The sequence below is a fragment of the Ostrinia nubilalis genome, chromosome 12, assembly GCF_963855985.1.
Source record: "Ostrinia nubilalis chromosome 12, ilOstNubi1.1, whole genome shotgun sequence".
Classification (NCBI taxonomy): domain Eukaryota; kingdom Metazoa; phylum Arthropoda; class Insecta; order Lepidoptera; family Crambidae; genus Ostrinia; species Ostrinia nubilalis.
Window position 1 is genome coordinate 13,717,235 of NC_087099.1, and position 16,464 is coordinate 13,733,698.

General features: G+C 36.9%; 2 long non-coding RNA genes across 2 annotated transcripts; both read right to left on the reverse strand.

The window, feature by feature from the left end:
- Positions 1–718: 718 nt before the first annotated feature.
- Positions 719–1,771, reverse strand: LOC135076569 (uncharacterized). Its single transcript, XR_010258308.1, has 2 exons — positions 1,482–1,771; positions 719–1,154 (listed from the first exon to the last, which is right to left on the reverse strand). It is a non-coding gene; the product is annotated as an uncharacterized LOC135076569 (long non-coding RNA).
- Positions 1,772–12,826: 11,055 nt separating this feature from the next.
- Positions 12,827–16,182, reverse strand: LOC135076571 (uncharacterized). Its single transcript, XR_010258309.1, has 2 exons — positions 15,774–16,182; positions 12,827–13,352 (listed from the first exon to the last, which is right to left on the reverse strand). It is a non-coding gene; the product is annotated as an uncharacterized LOC135076571 (long non-coding RNA).
- Between the last annotated feature and the right edge of the window lie 282 nt (positions 16,183–16,464).

Genomic DNA, 16,464 nt, shown 5'->3' on the forward strand with positions numbered 1-16,464 from the left:
GATTATCTATTGTGTCTAGATTCGCGGGCCTTGAAGGATTAATTTGTACAATTAATACCGGGATTTCGAATGAAATTCTCGTAGCAAATAAATAAACTTTATTGGCAAACACACTAGTCTCAGTAGCAACCTGCTGCGGCCGGTGGCAAAATAATTATGTTCAAAGTCCAAGTATGTACACCAAAACACAACAGAAAAATTTTAAAACAGTAAATTCTCAAAGAGTGCTCAGTTAGTAAGTTCACATATTTTCTTGGAAAAAAATACAAATGGTATGGAATCTGTAAATTGTTGGTACTTTGATGGAATTAGCAAAAAAAAAATTTTACAAACGTTACGTAATAATTACAGCAGTCAAATCTTAACGTAAGTGCCATCATTTAGCTGGTGGAACTGTGGCGGCTTGTGGTTATGTTCATTGCAAACTTTTACAACGCTTCTAAACTTGCTACCAGGTACTTCAGGCCCTAAGACCATGTATGCTTTGCAACCGACGTAACGTCGTGAGCACCGCCACCTTTGACCAATTTTTGTAAAGACATCTTTGGCGTAGACATGCTGACAATACATCATGAGCTGTTTGCTGCCACATTTTACCACTGAAGCAGAAAATTAAATATGAATACTTTAATTTTTCCCTGTTTCACCAAACCGATTGTGATGAACGGGGGGATTTTTTTTTTCAATTAATACCGGGACTTCGAATAAAATTCTCGTAGCAAATAAATCAACTTTATTGACAAACACACTAGTCTCAGTAGCAACCTGCTGGTGGCAAAATTATGTTCAAAGCCCATGTTCACCAAAACTCGACGGATAGTAAAAAACAGTAAATATAGTTCTGGAAATTGTTGGTACTTTGATGGAACTAACATTTTGTTATTACATTTAATCGCATTACAGCAGTCACATTTTAACGTAAGTGCCATCTTTTAGCTGGTAAAACTTTGACGGCCCGTGGGTATGTTCATTGCAAACTTTTAAAACGCTTCTGAACTTGCTTCTAGGTACTTCAGGCCCTAAGACCATATATGCTTTGCAACCGGCGCTGAGGCGTCGTGAGCACCGCCACTTCTGACCAATTTTTATAAAGACATCTTTGGCGTAGACATGCTGACAATACATCATGAGCTGTTTGCCGCCATGTGTTATCACTGAAGCAAAAAATATAAAAAAAAAACTTCAACATTTTTCGTTCTCCAACAAACCGATTGATTTTACTTCCTCGAGGGACTTATGGCCGATTTCACCATCAATCCTTAATTTTTAAGTGATCCCTTCGAAAACAAACTCCTGTTATAGTGTTACCAACTACAGGGGTCCCATAAAAATTAGGAATTGATGGTGAAAACGGGCATTAGTATTAATTCACAAATAATCATTTTTATAAGCAAATTTTACAAAAGCAGCAACGTTCCATTGACGAATTTAACTTTTTACAAGAAAATTTTGAAAAAATATAACTTGTATAATGGATTTACGTCTGTTGATGAACTAGCCACTAATCTTAATGTAAGAACCATCTGGACATTGTTGGTACTGTGGTGGCATGTGGTTGTGTTCCCCAGCAGCTTTGATAACTGGTCTGAAGCCGCGTGTGCCCAGCCCTAATATCAAGAACGCTTTGCAACCGGTGCTGCAACGCTTGGAACACCGCCATCTCTCTCCCTTCAGGGTATAACAGTGTTTGGAGTACACGTGCTGGTAATACTTGATGAACTCTTTTCCGTTAATTATGATGGCTGAAATAAAGCACAAATGGTTTAGGCTTCAAAAGATTAGATGCTGTGGTGGACTTTACTACGAAGTTTCTTATTTTGCACATCACCAACTTGGAAACTTGAGCATGTATGCCAGCTGAAAACATGTTGGTAGTTGGTTGGACCTTTCAATATTGCACAAATTACTAATAATAAATAAGTCCCGTTAACCCCTTGTCTTGGGCCAAATATGTTTGTGTACAAATTGGGCCAAATATGCTTGTGTAGGTACACGTGGGTCCACCACAATTTATAATCTAGCGGCGGCGGAGTTCGAATTAGCTTTCCTCGGATCCAGAGTATGTAAATACAAATGAGTAGGTCATCTTCATAGAAACGCACCTAGCGCGGTTTGTATGTGAGCGCGCCAATATACGTATGCTGCGGCGCGCACGCACACACTGACAAAATTCGGCGCAACCACGACTGGCTCCCCGCTAAATTTTGTCAGTGTGTGCGTGCGCGCCGCATACGTGTTGGCGCGCTCACATACAAACCGCGCCCGTGCGTTTCTATGAAGATGACCTACTCATTTGTATTTACTCTGTCGGATCTCAAGTCATCCAATCCGACACTTTCCCCGTTCTTCTCTAAACAGGTAATCAAACACCTTAGACGCATAATCATTAAGCTTTAATTTCGTACTCATCGATATCACAAAACATAAAAATAGCCTAATGAGGGCTATCGTTTTAGCGCTCACCAGTTAGCGCCACTGTAGAGTAAGGTCCTGTCACTTGCTAGTAGCGAAGACAGTGGCACCAACTGGTGAGCGCTAAAGTGGTAGGAGGACTATCGCAATTGCACTCATCAAGATGGCGCCACTGTAGAGTAAGGTCCTGTCAATCACCAGGTGTGCCAACTGTTAAGTATAAAAACGATAGCCCTCATTAATATATCTTGACACAAACACCGTATTTGTTCTTATGGTACCGCGTAGGTTCGTGGTTGTGATTTGTATCGCCTTTAAGTACCTTCCTCCAACCTTCACGCACTTCGGCGCCGATGATGAGGTACGCTTTGCAGTTCATGTTGAACCTGGTGCATCGCCATCGCGAGCCCGACTCGGTCATAATATAGTGCTTGCTGTAGATGTAGTTATTGTGCAGCATCAGTAGCTTTCCACAAAATTCAATAGCTAAAATAACAAAGAATCTTGAAAAATCGTTATAGCTAAACCCTAGAAAACTTATCCCTACTGGTATACCACGTTATTTTTATAAACAATCAATATTATTATGTCCTAATAAGAAACCCTAGAAACCTTATCCCTACTGGTAGCGATAAATGGAAATAAAAATATAGCTATCCCAACCAGTGCAATCGGTGGAGATATATGGAGCAAAAGATTCCATATATCCCTACCGGTAGAAATAATTGGAAAAAAGTTCAAGTATCCCTACCAGTGGGGATATGTGGAATAGGGGGATCTGATGATGGAACTGGATAGTGGCCATAGAAACTCCGCAATAAAACGACACAAGCCGCATCGAGTTAAGGATCGTTTCAAAATTTTTCAAAAATAAGTAAGGTTTATTTTTGAAAAATCAGCAGAAACCAGCTTTCCTCGGATCTCGAGTCGGCCAGTCCAACACTTTCCCCGTTCGGCTATTTACTTGAAACAGCTAATTAAAAAGCGTTAGATGCGTAATTAATCAGCTTTAATCTTGTATTCATCGATATCACAAAAAAAGGCTTATTCCACTATTCCAAAAGTTCATTAATCCCCATTACGTTAAAAATAAAATCCTATTATTATAACGGGGATTAATGAACTTTTTAGTACGTGGTACGGGGAATAGTGGAATAAACCAACTTAAAGATATTATTAAAGTTTGACATAAACACCGTATTTGGTCTTATGGTACCGCGGAGGTTTGTGGTTATGGTTCGTGTCGCTTTTGAGTACCTTCCTCCAGCCTTCACGGACTTCGGCGCCGAGGATGATGTGGGCTTTGCAGTTCAAGTTGCACCTGGTGCATCGCCATCGCTCGCCCGTCTTGGTCATGTAGTGCTTGCAATAGGTGTGGTTATCATGCAGCATCAGTTGCTTTCCACTACATTCAATAGCTAAAATTAAAGAACCATATGAAGATACGGTTTCAATTGCAAGTTAAAGACACATTTTCTGGCTTTCTTTAGAGCTGAAATTTGTAATGCATGTGTAAGGGTCACCGGCGTATTGCATGGCGGAGTTGACACCGGTGGCCGCCACACCAAAATGTTATGTAAATATGCTGGTGTTGGCGTTTTGTGGCTGTGGCGTGAAACCCAACGACACAACCCCAGCCAGTTTAGGATCGTTTGTATAGTATTCCCCAGTACTTTGATCTTATTGGTAACCAGTCACCAGGTAACCAGGTCTGATGATAATTAATCTATAAAAGATTTTCAAAAATAAACCTTACTGTTAAAGGAAAGACAGATCAGCAAAACGCATTTATAAAACTTTCATTTGTATTCTTGAAAATAAGATTAATGACTGTTAGTAGAAAAGATTGAATTTTCTTTTAACTAATTCATTGGATTCTACAAAAAATAAGATTTTCATGGTAAAAAAATACAATAGTAAATAATGGTAATTGTAACTCATTTTATTAGCGAATACGTAAATACTCATAGTAAAACTGTAATTTATATTGCATTCCAGTTGGTAAAATAAATTATGATTCTAAACTTTGGCATTAAAACAGGAATATTATGTTGTAAAATATTATTTGATGGCGCTACAAAACATAAAACACTAATTAAGAAAAAGACAGTTCTGCAGGTATTCAGAGTCTGAATACGTGATAAGTTAGTCTGAATTTCAGACTAAAGCCTGGTCTCTGAGCACGTAGAATTTTGTCCAATGACCCCAAGCTTCCCAGCCTTATCGCTCGCGCGTAATTATGTGGCACGCACACTCACTGCGGGCGCCCGTCGCACAGTCGCAACATCAACATAATTACGCGCGAGCGATAAGGATGGGTAGCTTGGGGTCATTGGACAAAATTCTACGTGCTCAGTGACCAGACCGTAGCTTCTCTGCCATTCGTGAATTTTCGTCAATTTCAGTTACAGATTTTCAATTCAATGCAAGTTAGAGCCACCCCTCACATACAGCCATAACACTTAAAAAATACGTTGAAAGTACACACACATTGTTCTCATATGCTCAAGTAGGTAAAAAGCTTTTATTTTGACATTACCAGACACTTAACTTTATCTACATAAAGTTGAAAGTAAAGGTCTCGTAAAGGTCGCGGGAAGAGCCTGGATGCGGGCAGCGCAGGACCATGCATTGTGGAAAACCTTGGAGGAGGCCTTTGTCCAGCAGTGGACGTCATTTGGCTGAAACTAACGAACGAACGAAAGTTGAAAGTATCTGGTAATGTTATTTGTTAAGAAACTTAGCAAAACAATGATTGCGTTCGGCGATCGCCGATCTTAGAATCGACTTATATATTTACACTTAATAACATAAGACGTCTATTTCTTTGAAATTGACATTACTTTCACAAGCCTATCTTACAAAATATTGCACATTATTAACACTGATTATGGACTACATTTTCAGCTTGTTAGAATTCTATAATATTATCATAATACGAACAAACAGTTACAATTTAAAACATCCAACGTTAAACTTAATTTTTTACACTTTGAATTTATCCAATAAGATATTTTTTACTTATAGGTTTGAAGAACTGGAAATCCAGGCCCAAAATGCTATTTTTTACACAATGGCAAGAAAATTACATTCAGTCTCAATTCTAATTTCCAGTTTTCGTCAATAAATACGTCATACGTATTAATTAACATCATTGTGGAAAACCTTGGGGGAGGCCTTTGTCCAGCAGTGGACGTCATTTGGCTGAAACGAACGAACCAACGGACATATTAACATCACGTCAAAACTTTCCTCAGTTTTACGATTAAGATTTGTGCAATTTTTGTTACAAACAATTGTTTTTAAATTCATTGATATAAATTCGAGTCATTTTGTATATTTACAATTTACAATATTGATAGCAGTTGTACATTTTGTAACATTGTCAATACATATCACTCATATTATTTATATAAATTATTAAATTAAGACACATAAACCAAGCACATTCACTGATATTCTTACGTCATCTAAAAGTCGATAACGTAGGTTACCATTACTATTTTACACATACATCACATGAGATACATTAAGTAACTAAATTGTTAGCGTTTTCTTATGTACAACAGTTAGAAGAATATCTACATTTTATTTATAACTATTTTAGATAAGTACCTGTGATTATTGTTAATTGGCAGAGCTACCGTATTTGCACTTCAATAGTTGGCGCCACTAGTAAAAGTCTTAGCTAACTTACAAGTGGCGCCAAATGGTGACCACGAATAGAAACGATACTATTTAACTAGTTGGCGGCACTAGTGAAGATCTTACCTAACTCGCCAGTGGCGCCAACTACGATATTACTTCACTAGTTGGCACTTCTGGTGAGGAGCTTACCTAACTGGCCAGTGGCGCCAACTGGTGACTGCAAATAAGAACGATTGCCCCATTCCTCAATTGAATTGACAGAACACACCTTCAAATGAAACTAAAGCGTGGTCTGTGAGCACGTAGAATTTTGTCCAATGACCCCAAGCTACCCATCCTTATCGCTCGCACGTAATTATGTTGCTGTCGCGCTCGCACACTCACTGCGGGTGCCAGTCGCACAGTCGCGACAGCAATATAATTACGCGCGAGCGATAAGGATGGGTAGCTAGGGGTCATTGGACAAAATTCTACGTGCTCACAGACCGGGCTTTAGAAAAAAATCACTTAGATTTTGACATAAGTCCCGTCGCTATTTTGGTGGTACTTCGAGGGTTCGTGAGTGTGGTCTCCCACGACCACCTCTATCTCCTTGTCCAGGCTCATGGTCAGGTAAGCCTTGCAGTTCTGCGTCACTCGTTTGGTGCACTGCCACCGCTCGGTGCCAGCCTTCGTCCGGTACTGCTTGCAGTATGTATGTTCTCTGAACATTAGTAGCACCCTTCCGCCCCTAAGCGTTATGTACTTTTCTTCTACTAATTCTGTAAATATAAGACAAAATCACAGAGATATGAGTCGATTGCACCGTTTCGAGCAAGAAACTTAGACCCGGTTCCTGAATTGAGATTTAGCTGCCAAGCTCATCTCATACTTAAGTATGAATTTTTCATGTAAGTCATCATTTTAAGTATAAGATGCGCACGCTCAACTAAATATCTCCACAGAAACCGTGTCATTATGATTTAAACTCAATTTTATTAACAATTTCCTAACAACAGTAACCACGTAACGAAATAGTGTAGTGAACGCGTCTTTCCATTCTATACATAGCCAGAACGCAAGGGTGTGAAACTAATCGAGTATAGTTTGGATATGACTTTTTTTACTAAGCTCCTCCAAACTATACACGACCAGTACGCATACGCTGCGTACTGCTCGCGTATACTTTGTAGTGACTTAGGTCAATTATCTTCCTCCAAAATATACATCGCCAGTACGCATACGGACTAATCATGTATGAATTGTAAGTGCGTGATTACAATTTATACGCGAGTAGTTGCATGCTAGTCATTTTGACTTATTGACCTCTCTTTCTATTACATACTAGCTTTCCGCCCGCGGCTTCGCTCGCGTGGAATTTTGTCTGTTACAGAAAAACAATATCGCGCGCGTATTTACTCACCGTTTAGACCTACCCTGGACTACGACAAACATTTTAAAACCAAAATCAGCTCAATCGGCCCAGCCGTTCTCGAGTTTTAATCAGACTAACGAACATCAATTCATTTTTATTTATATAGATAGATTAATTCATATCTGCGTGTCTACTTTAAACATTGAATCATCTTACAACACGTGTCATTGTTTTGATAAAGGATTTTTTGGTGTTTCTTATTCTGCCATAGAAAAGATATTTGTTTTGGGGCTGATATTTCACCAATTGTAGGTATGGAAATATGTCAAAATGATTTTGTTCTTGAGATAAAAGTTAATAAATAAAATAAATAATAAATAAATATCCTTAGACATTTTACACTGCGCTTCTAGTCCCAAACTAAGCAAAGCTTGTACTATGGGTACTAGACAACGGATATAAACATAATTAAATACTTTTTTTTGTAAATACATACTTATTATACATAGAAAACACCCAGTCCAATACAAACAAATATGTTCATGCACACAAATGTTTGTACTGTGCGGGAATCGAACCCGCTACCACTTCGAACCACTACACCAAACGGCCGACAATACAAACCTAGCATTTAAAGTCTCGCATAATATTGTATTTAATGCGCGTTGAACTTTCTTCTCTCACTCTCTCTCATATTAATTAAATTGTTATTTAATTTGAAATCTACCTAATCAATTTAATTTCAAAAACCACTTACAATAGTTTTAAAAATCTAGATTTATTATAGATTCAGTAAAATAATAATATTTTATGTAATAATATCAAATAAATGTAATTTTAAATATAGTTCCATATTTTATTGAATTTTACTAAATCAATATCAACTAAACACACTCTAGTCAAGTGTAAGTGGTGTAGTAGAAACTAATCGAGTATAGTTTGGAGATGACTTTTTTTACTAAGCTCCTCCAAACTATACACGATCAGTACGCAAAATTCGTGTATAGTTTGGAGTCACAGATTTACAAACAGGCACTCCGAAATATACACGAGCAGTTTCCTATGGGTGCGTTCTGGCCATGTATAGAACGGAAAGACGCGTAGTGAACTGTAGTGTAACGAAATTCAAACGATGACGAAAATCTTTATTGAGTTAGGTACTGACTGTACATACAATGCAGCAATGGTACTTCGTTTCCCATAAGATGCAGAAAGGTTCTAGTTATTCTCTTAGGACCAGGATTGTAACCATGAGCTTAGCTCGGTGCTGCTGATCAGGTTCAAGAAGCTAGCCGCTGAATAATAAATAGGTACTATTGTGAATTACTGTTGTGAAGTGTTATGATGTATGACGCTGCTGACACATTAATCACATTACTTGAACATTTGAATGGCGCCAAGCTCCGAATACGGATAGGTACTATATCTAGGCACATAGCAGGCAGAATAACAACATCAGTTGCGAGAAAATAGTGTCCATAACATCTCACCCGTAAGTATCCTCAGTTACTCCGTAACCATAGCGCTTGCAACAGTGCCGAAATATCGGAAACTCAAAATTAAGGTACATACATGGTAGCAATTCTAGCAATCCCGTCCGTAATAATTGCAGATCTACGCCAGCGCCACTTAACCCTTGTCCCGCCGAGAAATTTTAAGACCACTTTTACCCCCTTACTAATAAAACTTACACGCTCGTTGATCAGTGTTTTAAATTGACGTTTAGTATAGAAATGTCATTTTAAAACAGTGATCAACAACTGTGTAACTTTTTATTAGTAAGGGGGTTATTATTTGCAGAGTAAATCTATGGGTTTGCGGCCCGCAACAAGGTCAAGTCAAGTCAAGTACCGATGTTTTATGTGCTGTGGTTTGGGCCTGTGTGTTATTAAATTAATAATATTGATCTTTAATTAATTTGTACGCTTTTGGAGACCAGACCCAAGGTCCGAATCCAAGGTTTACATGGGGATACAGATCCATCATGTAGAACCATTTTTAGCGCATTTAATTAAAAAATAAAAGAAGGATAGCAATGACAAATACATCCTTATTCTGTCTCTGTCGTTAAACTTATGGAAACAAAAGGAAAACCCCAAGTTTGACAAGTCGCAATATATTTTGGAATTAAGATATTAACATTAATGTAAAGATTTATAAAAGCTACACAATTTCAACTACAATACCAAATCTTTTACGAAAATGATCAGTGTTACATACATAATTTATTTTCAACTTGATATTTTAGGTTTTGGCACGATATTTAATTATGTACATATAAAATACAAAATGACTAGTATGAATTTAGTTATTAGTTAATTTGAAAAAAAAAAAATTGAAAAGGAACGTTTGTGTAAATAAAAATTTTCGAAATTTCATTACAGAGCCTTATACATTGACAAAAAAGGCTATAAAATAAAGCCTTAAACCACTAGAAAGACACTATTTAAACTAATAAGTGTTTTCATAATAACATTTGTATTTTGAAACATAATATCTTTCATGTCTTTTCACTTTTTTCAACACCCCTAATTAATGATATTAAGTTTTATAGTATTTTCCATCACTACGAGTATTTCTAGAAAATTAAGTACCTTATAAATAATAAATAACTATGCAAACATTCGACGATACATATAAAAATACATATATGTAAATATTTCCTATGAGCCACACTTTTTACATTTAGTTTAATATTTCAAAGCTATACATTTTTGATGATTCGTGATTACATTTGCTACTAGGTAGCATTTAATTGGCTATTTTGTAATAATTTTGACTAACACACTAAAAAGGATTTTCACAGCGCTAAAACAAACAACTTAAAATCTAATATTACGCTAACTACTAACACAGACAATCTGTCTTTATTGCTTATTTTATACATATTTAGAATAAGTACTTTTTAAACATTGGTTAAATTTACAAACGTCGGCACATCAGGCAAAATAATGTGGCCTATTAGGTCGTTACAAAGGGTGATTTTTATTCAAAAATTTACATTAAGTCGACGTGCTTACAACCCTGACTAAAGAATTTGCCACAGTGGATGCGATCTGCGGTCAGTAGGCCTAGGATGCGCGCCGCGATAAGCAGTTATCACGCCACTATATCGATTTTACGCGATAAGCACCTACATTCGATAAGATTTTATCACGGCGCACATCCTAGCCCGACTGGTCAAATAATGCAACCCGCATAATGTACCTATGTGGCAAATCCTTTAGAAGAGTAGCAGATTATACCAGAGTAAATACAAAGGAGTAGGTCATCTTTAATTCGGGGCAACTCACCGCTAATCCACGCTAAATTTTGTCAGTGTGTGCGTGCGCGCCGCATACGTATTGGCGCGCTCACAGTCATACAAACCGCGCTCGGGCGTTTCTATGAAGATGACCTACTCATTTGTATTTACTCTGATTATACGGTCATTATTATTGGTGTATTTTGGCCTAAAAGTACATAATTAATCTAACCGGAATGAAATGAACACAATTTAGTTAACTGACATATTATTATTATTAAGTTATTAAGTTCAAACAGAGGACTGACGTAACATAGCGGGAGAGTATAATTTCCAGTACATCAGACTAAACAATTTTGTTGCAAAATATGAAAATACGTACTACCTATTACCACAGAATACATAATAGCTAAAGCCTGGTCCGTGAGCACGTAGAATTTTGTCCAATGACCCCAAGCTACCCATCCTTATCGCTCGCGCGTAATTATGTTGCTGTCGCACTCGCACACTCACTGCGCTCGCACAGTCGCGACAGCAATATAATTACGCGCGAGCGATAAGGATGGGTAGCTTGGGGTCATTGGACAAAATTCTACGTGCTCACGGACCAGGCTTTATTACCACTAATAAAGATTTCACAATGTTTAGAATGATGCTGTCATCCGTACAGGTAGAAGTTGATCAGCACACGTCTTCTAGCTAAGGTATTATAAAATAAGCTTTTATGAATTTAATATTCCTACTTATAAAAACTGGCAATTGAAACTAAGTACCTAACTAAGAAACAAAATGCAAATAAAAGACTATCATACAGAATTTCGTGGGGTCATGATGATTATACGTTCATAGTTTATTTTATAGGAATTATTATAAATAAGCTTAACCCAACCCAATCTCTTTAAATGTCTTTTATGATTGTAAATTTTAATTACCTATTTAAGACTAATTTCATTTGACTATTTAATACAAGTACATACGAGTATAATGAACAGCGTTCCTAAAATTCATACACACGTTTGATTTGGCACCAAAATGTTAATACCATTACCAACACACCTATGTGGTCCGATTTGGATTTTTACGGGTATGGCACATTAGAGTAATTTTAAATAATGAAAATCTCGATGTGCAAACGACTAATCCTAAAGGAAACCAATAAACTACGAATCAGAGTTAGCAAACTCGGGATCGAGAACTCAATATTGCAGATATACCAATAAATTTTGACTGGAAAATATTTCACAAAGAAAAACATTTTAATGACAACTGGGATTGAAACCCCTGAATGTAGGCACATTTACAAAGTTCTTTACACTAGTATTTATAAATCAGAGCTCTATGTATGTACACCCTTTTTCTAAGTACCTACTACTGGATACGCCAAGGATGAAGGAACCCTTGAAATTTTTATCTCATTTCAATTAACCCTTTATACTGCCAGAGATCCTTCTGCAGACTCTGAAATGTCTTAAAAAGTTCCAGTAAAAAGGCACAGTTGAAACTTCACTGATGCGTCAAAAATGAGATCAAAATATTTAAGTTCTCTAGACATATTGTGAAATATCATACAAATCGCCCCTTTTAAGCGGAGAACTGTCCATTGATGCGGAGTGGGGCAGCGGGGCGGAGAAGAAGTATTGATTAATATTGGCACACCTCCGCTCCGCTTCACCTCTCCGCTTCAATGAACACGTGGACAGGCTTACCCTTAGTTGGCTTGCTGACAACTCTCACCTGAAGTTACGATAGATATTTTTATAGATCAATCATTGAAGTTATACTTGGTGTAGTTGTCAGCATGGTTGTGGAAACCCTTATGCTTCAGGTACCGTCCTTCAACGGTTGTCTGGACGCAGCTGTTGCATCCCAGCCTCTTGCGGTCCCTGCACGTCCAATTTATGGTGTTCTGATACCTATTGTTGATCCAGTACTTGTTGTCTTTGAATATCAACACCATACTGCCAGTGCGGTGCGACGGAAGATAGTATATTTCTGAAATTAAAACCTTTAGCTTATTACCTGTTTTTTGAGGGAGGTTTTAGAGTTACATGCTATGATATGCTGCAATCCCCGCTAATCTACTCACCTTAAAAATATCTTAGTTTAATTCATGCATTTTGAAAGTAGGTAGGGATTTTTATTTTTGAGAATCAATAACAGTCGAATGATATGTTTAAAATCTCTAATAACAAATAGTCATTTATCAGAATACTGTATTTTCTAAAATCTTCACAAAATTTATACTGTCAATCTACAATCTAGCAGGTCCCTACAGCAGAAACATGCGTTCAAAAGTCACCTCTGTATAGTTAAATATAAGTACTTCATCACATAATTTCATCAGAAAAATTAAACCGTAAAAACTATACAATAGTATACATATAACACAATAAAAATACTAAAATCATTTCAACGATTGTCTATTGATAAAGTCTTTTTCCCTAATGAATCTACCGTCATGACATTGCCTCAAACGGGGAGGGTAGTGTATGTGCCTCCCCCTGAATATTGAAATATAGTCCCTTCCATCCAACCCTTTGTACGTTATAACATCAGCCCGGCACCCGAAGACATCTCTGGATGAGCAGTACCACTGTTTCTTCCCGTGTGCTTGGTGGTTCTTCATGTAGAATGTGAAGCCGTTGAGTATAAGCAGACCAGCCCCTGTCCGGCCCGGGATAAACTGAGCTGGCACTGTGAGCAAAACCCAAAATTATTACCTTGTTGTGGAGGGAAATGAAACTACATACTAAGTTCTACAAATACTTTATTTCCCATATTACCTTGTTACCTTTTGGAAGTAAGTTTGGGGTAAAAAGGATGGGACGGGTAAATAAGTAGACGAGCCGATTCATAATGTTTTATTTCCAAAACGGGGAAGGTAGGGGGTTTGTTTTATTGAATAACACAAAACCATTTCTTTATTAAGGTAATAATAACAATACAATACATTTTCGAAAAGATAATAAAATAACAAAAAAGAAACCAAAAAGTAAATCCCTAATGAAAAATTTTTAAAGTTTTTGCTGAAAAAGTTCGATGTAATGGCACCATGGTTTTAAAACCATCAAAGAGAAAAGAAAAACTCCCAATATTATCAAAGGCAGATACTAAGCCGAATTTAAACTTTCTGTAAGGAAAGATGATGTCAAAATAAAATCAAAATTGACTTCCTTAGAACACATAAAAATGAATTGATAATAAATTGTACTTTAAAATTACTTACCTGCTAATATAATTTTAAATTAAAACTATGTTAAAACTAATTTATATCAAAGCGGGATCATTTCTTTGCAGGATACTAATCAATTACTCTTGTATTGTGTAAGACAAAGACCTCTTCCATGGATTACCATAACTACTAATCTTGCACTGCTTGAATTCAGGCGTTGAGGCCATAACTATTTTTAACTTAAAAATAGTGCTAACCAATTACCTTTGTAGTGGCACAATTTCTTTGGGGTGTTAACCCAAAAATAATTGACATACCTCCTTCTCCGTCCCCTTTTTCTCTGCATGAGATGTAACAACTGAGGTTACAATTACAATATTTTGGGACTTGAACCCAAATAGTGAGTGGCAGCACAGATTTACTGACCACATACCACATTTCCACTTAGTTCGGATAATCCAAATTGTGGGAAGTGTATGCTAAATCCTCCGTTTGTCCATGGACCGTTGCTGTAATAGTGTGCTAAATCCTCTAATTTGCGTCTAGCAAATTAGAGGGGATCTTCCTCTTGCTAAATCATGAGTGGAAGCACAGATTGACTGACTACCACTATGTAAGCCAAATGCTCCATTTGTCTTCCTCCTTAAAATTACCTTAAAACTATAACCTTATGTGATAATAGTTGGGCATTAACTTCGTGGGTTTAGAAACCCAAATGATATAACCAATTTGCTGCACCATTGCTGTGATAAATCCTCAATCCAAATCCAAATCCATACACAATAGCCCAATCGAGAGGCTAAGTGCGGTTTTGATTGCCCCGTTGACCTAGTTAGAGCTAAATCCTCCATTTGTCTTCCTCCTTAAAAATTACCTTAAAACTATAAGCTTATGTGGTAATAGTTGGCATTAGCCTCGTGCGTTTAGAACCCAAATGATGTTACCGTTTTGATTGCCCTGTTGACCTAGTTGGTGCTAAATCCTCCATTTGTCTTCCTTCTTAAAAATTATCTTAAAACTATAAACTTAAGGGCTTTAATAGTAAGGCATCATTCTTGTGGGCCTAGAACCCAAATGATGTCACCAACTTGTTTCTTCACCACTGTTGTAATAATGTGCCAAATCCTCTATTTGCCAATTCAAAATTACCTTAAAACTTATTTGTTAAAACTACAAGTTTTGCAGCTTCATAGCATAAACTGCAGTGATAATGAGCCAAATCTTCCATTTGCCACTTAAAAATAACTTATGTGCTAAAATGTTAGGGCATTAGCCTCAATAGTAGGGCTTAGAACCCAAATGATTCAGTCTCTGCTGCTCCACAACTCTTATAAAGTTGAGAGTTAATACTAGCTGTAGTTCGCAACTTTAACCACTTTGTTATCCTTAAGTTAATTAAATACTAGCTGAAGCCCACAACTTACTCGCTTACTTATCCTTAATTTAATAAATACTAGCTAATGCCAGCAGCTTCACCTGCTTACTTATCTTTAAGTAATTCATATTAGCTGTTGCCCGCGGCTTCATTCGCTTTATGATGTGGTAATGTTTCGTATCTTTTATGGTTGTGGTTTTATATCAATAGCACCATTGTTTTAATCAATAAACACATTTAAGTCTATAGGATATATAAATTTACTATCATGAAACACTTACCTTAATCAATGTTGAATAGTAAGAAATAAAAACAGCAAAATTTGAATTCATCGGAAGTCATGTGCAACGGTAAAAACATTTGTTTTAATAAAATTGATTAAAACGGAGCATTTGATTTGAAATTACATCTTTTCTCACAGATTTGTTTTCATGCATTCATAGTAGCCATCTGCCTTTGACATACAATAACAAAGCTTTCAAAATATACTTGTTCACACTTGCAAACACTTGTTCTAGGATTTACGTATTGGGAATTCTTCAATAGAAACTTACTCGCTATTACTCACCGAACCGGAGCCAGGATACAGGGACCAGATCCCTAAATAGCGGGAACAAAAACTAACCTCATCACAATACACTTCACAACACTATTTACACCAAAACACTGCATTTGAGCTTTCACAAATGACTTTAAAAGGCACATAACACTTCTAAGAAGGCACTGATTTTACAAAAACACCGTGTTTTCAAACAAAACTATGCGTAAAACACATAAAAACAAATCTGACATAAGAACTTAAAAGATCAACGAAAAACTAAAGCAAACACGCAAAACGGTATTTGCGACTCCGCGGCCACGCAATTATAACCAAGCACGACTCGATTTCGATGCATTTCGGTAAAATAAAACACACAACAAACTAAAACAACAATAATTATTTGGCATCGAAAGAGTTATTTTGACATTTACGAAGTAATCACGTACGTATTCTGAACTGCACGAAGTAGCGGCCGATTTTAACTCACTATGTTGATTTCAACTGACTGCATGCAAACCGAAAGAGAGAGAAGACGTCGAAACTGCGATAAACCGAAAAGGAAGAAATGAAACCAATGTACCATAGACAAAAGTTAAGTCAGTTGTTTTTTGGTTGCAAAAAACTGCGGGTAGCGAAAGAACTACAAATATACAGCTTTTGCCAAGAGTTGTCGCCATAGAGAATTAAACCTAAGTTTAAGATTGACGCGCACTCGATG